Here is a 6324-nt window from a genome sequence, read left to right on the forward strand (position 1 = left end):
GTGTTGTGAGAAGATCTAGTGAGTATTTTGAAGATTTGTTGAATCTGTATAATGATATAGTGGCAGATATAGGGTGTATTGGTCGAGGTGGTGTGCAAAGTGAGAGGGTTAGGGAAAATGATTTGGTAAACAGAGAAGAGGCAGTAAAAGCTTTGCGGAAGATGAAAGCCGGCAAGGCAGCAGGTTTGGATGGTATTACAGTGGAATTTATTAAAAAAGGGGGTGACTGTATTATTGACTGGTTGGTAAGGTTATTTAATGTATGTATGACTCATGGTGAGGTGCCTGAGGATTGGCGGAATGCGTGCATAGTGCCATTGTACAAAGGCAAAGGGGATAAGAGTGAGTGCTCAAATTACAGAGGTATAAGTTTGTTGAGTATTCCTGGTAAATTATATGGGAGGGTATTGATTGAGAGGGTGAAGGCATGTACAGAGCATGAGATTGGGGAAGAGCAGTGTGGTTTCAGAAGTGGTAGAGGATGTGTGGATCAGGTGTTTGCTTTGAAGAATGTATGTGAGAAATACTTAGAAAAGCAAATGGATTTGTATGTAGCATTTATGGATCTGGAGAAGGCATATGATAGAGTTGATAGAGATGCTCTTTGGAAGGTATTAAGAATATATGGTGTGGGAGGCAAGTTGTTAGAAGCAGTGAAAAGTTTTTATCGAGGATGTAAGGCATGTGTACGTGTAGGAAGAGAGGAAAGTGATTGGTTCTCAGTGATTGTAGGTTTGCTGCAGGGGTGTGTGATGTCTCCATGGTTGTTTAATTTGTTTATGGATGGGGTTGTTAGGGAGGTGAATGCAAGAGTTTTGGAAAGAAGGGCAAGTATGCAGTCTGTTGTGGATGAGAGAGCTTGGGAAATGAGTCAGTTGTTGTTCGTTGATGATACAGCGTTGGTGGCTGATTCATGTGAGAAACTGCAGAAGCTGGTGACTTGAGTTTGGTAAAGTTTATGGATGGGGTTGTTAGGGAGGTGAATGCAAGAGTTTTGGAAAGATGGGCAAGTATGCAGTGTGTTGTGGATGAGAGAGCTTAGGAAGTGAGTCAGTTGTTATTCGATGATGATACAGCGCTGGTGGCTGATTCATGTGAGAAACTTCATATGCTGGTGACTGAGTTTGGTAAAGGGGTTGAAAGAAGAAAGTTGAAAGTAAATGTGAATGAGAGCAAGGTCATTAGGTACGGTAGGGTTGAGGTTTAAGTCAACTGGGAGGTTAGTTTGAATATCTGGGAGTGGATTTGGCAGCGGATGGAACCATGGAAGCGGAAGTGAATCATAGGATGGGGGAGGGGGCGAAAATTTTGGGAGCCTTAAAGAATGTGTGGAAGTCGAGAACATTATCTCGGAAAGCAAAAATTGGTATTTTTGAAGGAATTGTGGTTCCAACAATGATGTGTGGCTGCGAGGTGTGGGCTATAGATAGAGTTGTGCGCAGGAGGGTGGATGTGCTGGAAATGAGATGTTTGAGGACAATATGCGGTGTGAAGTGGTTTGATCGAGTAAGTAATAACAGGAAAAGAGAGATATGTGGTAATAAAAAGAGTGTCAATGAGAGGGCAAACGAGGGCGTTTTGAAATGGTTTGGTCACATGGAGAGAATGAGTGAGGAAAGATTGACAAAGAGGATATATCTGTCAGAGGTAGAGGGAACGAGGAGAAGTGGGAGACCAAATTGGAGGTGGAAAGATGGAGTGAAAAAGATTTTGTGTGATCGGGCCTGAACATGCAGGAGGGTGAGAGCCGTGCATGGAATAGAGTGAATTGGTGTGATGTGGTATACCGGAGTCGACGTGCTGTCAATCGATCGATCCAGGGCATGTGAAGCGTCTGCGGTAAACCATGGAAAAGTTCTGTGGGGTCTGGATGTGGAAAGGGAGCTGTTGTTTCGTTTCATTATTCCATGACAGCTAGAGACTCAGTGTTAACGAATGGGGCCTTTGTTGTCTTTTCCTAGCGCTACCTCGCACACATGATGGGGGAGGGGGTTGTTCTTTCATGTGTGGAAAGGTGGCGATGGAAATGAATAAAGGCAGACAGTATGAATTATGTACATGTGTATATATGTATATGTCTCTGTGTTTATATATATGTATATGTTGAGATGTATAGGTATGGATATTTGCGTGTGTGGACGTGTATGTATATATATGTGTATGTGGGTGGGTTGGGCCATTCTTTCGTCTGTTTCCTTGCGCTACCTAGCTAACGCGGGAGACAGCGGCAATGCAAAATAAATGATAAATATATATATATATATATATATATATATATATATATATATATATATATATATATATATATATATATATATATATATATATATATATATATATTTATATACATATATACATATATATATATATATATATATATATATATATATATATATATATATATATATATACATATATATATATATATATATATATATATATATATATATATATATATATATATATATATATATATATATATATATATGTATATATATATATATATATATATATATATATATATATATATATATATATATATATATATATATACATATATATTTTTTTTTTTTTTTTTCAAACTATTCGCCATTTCCCGCGTTAGCGAGGTAGCGTTAAGAACAGAGGACTGGGCCTTTGAGGGAACATCCTAACCTGGCCCCCTTCTCTGTTCCTTCTTTTGGAAAAAAAAAAAGAGAGGGGAGGATTTCCAGCCACCCGCTCCCTCCCCTTTTAGTCGCCTTCTACGACACGCAGGGAATACGTGGGAAGTATTCTTTCTCCCCTATATATATGTATATATATATATATATATATATATATATATATATATATATATATATATATATATATATATATATATATATATATTGCTTTGTCGCTGTCTCCCGCGTTTCCGAGGTAGCGCAAGGAAACAGACGAAAGAATGGCCCGACACACTCAAATACACATGTATATACATACACGTCGACACACGGAAATATACATACCTATACATCTCAACGTATACATATACATACACACGCAGACATATACATATTTTCACATATCCATAATTCATACTGTCTGCCTATATTCTTTTCCATCGCCACCTCGCCATACATGCAATAACAACCCCCTAACCCCTCATGCGTGCGAGTTAGCCCTAGGAAAATACAACAAAGGCCACATTCGTTCGCACTCAGTCTCTAGCTGTCATGAAATAATACACCGAAACCACAGCTCCCTTTCCTCATCCAGGCCCCACAGAAATTTCCATGGTTTATTCCAGACGCTTCATATGCCCTGTTTTAATCCATTGACAGCAGTTCGACCCCGGTATACCACATCGTTCCAATTCACTCTATTCCTTGCACGCCTTTCACCCTCATGCATGTTCAGGCCCAGATCACTTAAAATCTTTTTCACTCCATCTTTCCACCTCCAATTTGGTCTCCCACTTCTCCTTGTTTCTCTTTGTCAGTCTCTCCTCACTCATTCTCTCCATATGCCCAAACCATTCTCTTTGTCAATCTCTCCTCACTCATTCTCTACATATGCCCAAACCATTTCAAAACACCCTCCTCTGCTCTCTCAACCACACTCTTTTTATTACCACACATCTCTGTTACCCTTTCATTACTTACAAGAACAAAGCACCTCACACCACATATTGTCCTCAAACATCTCATTTCCAGCACCTCCGCCTCATCCGCACAACTCTATCTATAGCCCACTCCTCACAACCATATAACATTGTTGGAACCACTATTCCTTCAAACATACCCATTTTTGCTTTCCGAGATAATGTTCTCGACTCCACACATTATTCAACGCTCCCAGATTTATTGCCCCCTCCCCCACCTATGATTCACTTCCGCTTCCATGGTTCCATCCACTGCCAAATCCCCTCCTAGATATCTAAAACATTTCACTTCCTCCAGTTTTTCTCCATTCAAACTTACCTCCCAGTTGAGTTGTCCCTCAACCCTACTCTACCTAAAAACTTTGCTCTTATTCACATTTGCTCTCAGCTTTCTTCTTTCTCACACTTCACCAAACTCAGTCACCAGCTTCTGAAGTTTCTCACATGAATCAGCCACCAGCGCTGTATCATCAGCGAACAACAACTGACTCACTTCCCAAGCTCTCTCCTCAACAATAGACTGCATACTTGCCCCTCTTTCCAAAACTCTTGCATTCACCTCCCTAACAACCCCATCCATAAACAAATTAAACAACTATGGAGACATCACACACCCCAGCCGCAAACCTACATTCACTGAGAACCAATCTCTTTCCTCTCTTCGTACACGTACACATGCCTTACATCCTCGATAGAAACTTTTCACTGGTTCTAACAACTTGCCTCCCACACCATATATTCTTGAAACCTTCCGCAGAGCATCTCTGTCAACTCTATTATATGCCTTTTCCAGATCCATAAATGCTTTATACAAATCCATTTGCTTTTAAAAGTATTCCTCAGATATATTCTACAAAGGAAACACCTGATCCACACATCCTCTACCACTTCTGAAACCACACTGCTCTTCCCCAATCTGATGCTCTCTACATGCCTTCACCCTCTCAGTCAATACCCTCCCATATAGTTTCCCAGGAATACTCAACAAACTTATACCCCTGTAATTTGAGCACTCAATTTTATCCTCTTTGCCTTTGTATAATGGTGCTATGCAAGAATTCCGCTAATCCTCAGGCACCTCACCATGAGTCATACATACATTAAATAACCTTACCAACCAGTCAACAATACAGTCACCCCCTTTTTTTAATAAATTTCACCGCAATACCATCCAAACCTGCTGCCTTGCCGGTTTTCATCTTCCGCAAAGCTTTTACCACCTCTTCTCTGTTTACCAAATCATTATCCCTAACCCTCTCACTTTGCACACCACCTCGACCAAAGCACCCTATATGTGCCACTCTGTCATCAAACACATTCAACAAACCTTCAAAATATTCACTCCATCTCCTTCTCACATCACCACTACTTGTTATCACCTCCCATTAACCCCCTTAACTGAAGTTGCCATTTCTTCCCTTGTCTTACGCACTTTATTTGCCTCCTTCCAAAACATCTTTTTATTCTCCCTAAAATCTAATGATACTCTCTCAACCCAACTCTCATTTGCTCTCTTTTTCACCTCTTGCACTTTTCTCTTGACTTCCTGCCTCTTACCTTTATACATCTCCCAGTCCTTTAAACTATTTCCCTGCAAAAATCGTCCAAATTCCCCTCTCTTCTCTTTCACTAATACTCTTACTTTTTCATCCCACCACTCACTACCCTTCCTAATCTGCCCACCTCCCAGGCTTCTCATGCCACAAGTATCTTTGCGCAAGCCATTACTGCTTCCTTAAATACACCCCATTCCTCCCCCACTTCCCTTACGTCTTTTGTTCTCACTCTTTTCCATTCTGTACTCAGTCTTTCCTGGTACTTCCTTACACAAGTATCCTTCCTAAGCTCACTTACTCTCACCACTCTTTTCACCCCAACATTCTCTCATCTTTTCTGAAAACCTCTACAAATCTTCACCTTCGCCTCCAGAAGATAATGATCAGACATCCCTCCATTTGCACATTTGGACATGTTTTGCAAGGAAATAATGCAAATGACTGAGAGATGTATAAAAGAAAGAGGCAGGAGGTCAAGAGAAAGGTGCAAGCAGTGAAAAAGAGGGCAAATGAGAGTTGGGGTAAGAGAGTATCATTAAATTTTAGGGAGAACAAAACGATGTTTTAGAAGGATGTAAATAAAGTGCGCAAGACAAGAGAACAAATGGGAACATCGGTGATGGGGACTAATGGGGAGGTGATAACAAGTAGTGGTGATATGAGAAGGAGATGGAGTGAATATTTTGAAGGTTTGTTGAATGGATTAGATGATTGAGTGGCAGATATAGAGTGTTTTGGTCGAGGTGGTGTGGAAAGTGAGAGGGTTAGGGAGAATAATTTGGTAAACAGAGAAGAGATAGCAAAAGCACTGTGGAAGATGAAAGCCGGCAAGGCAGCGAGTTTGGATGGTATCGCAGTAAAATTTACTAAAAAAACGGGTGACTGTATTGTTCACTGGTTGGTAATGATATCTCATGTATGTCTGACTCATGGTAAGGTACATAAGGATTGGCGGGATGCATGCATAGTGCCTTTGTACAAAGGCAAAGGGGATAAAGGTGAGTGCTCAAAATACAAAGGTATAAGTTTGTTGAGTATTCCTGGGAAATTATATGGGAGAGTATTGATTGAGAGGGTGAAGGCAAGTACAGAGCATCAGATTGGAGAAGAGCAGTGTAGTTTCAGAAGTGGTAGAGGATGTGT

Source organism: Panulirus ornatus, chromosome 2, assembly GCF_036320965.1.
Source record: "Panulirus ornatus isolate Po-2019 chromosome 2, ASM3632096v1, whole genome shotgun sequence".
Taxonomy (NCBI): Eukaryota; Metazoa; Arthropoda; class Malacostraca; order Decapoda; family Palinuridae; genus Panulirus; species Panulirus ornatus.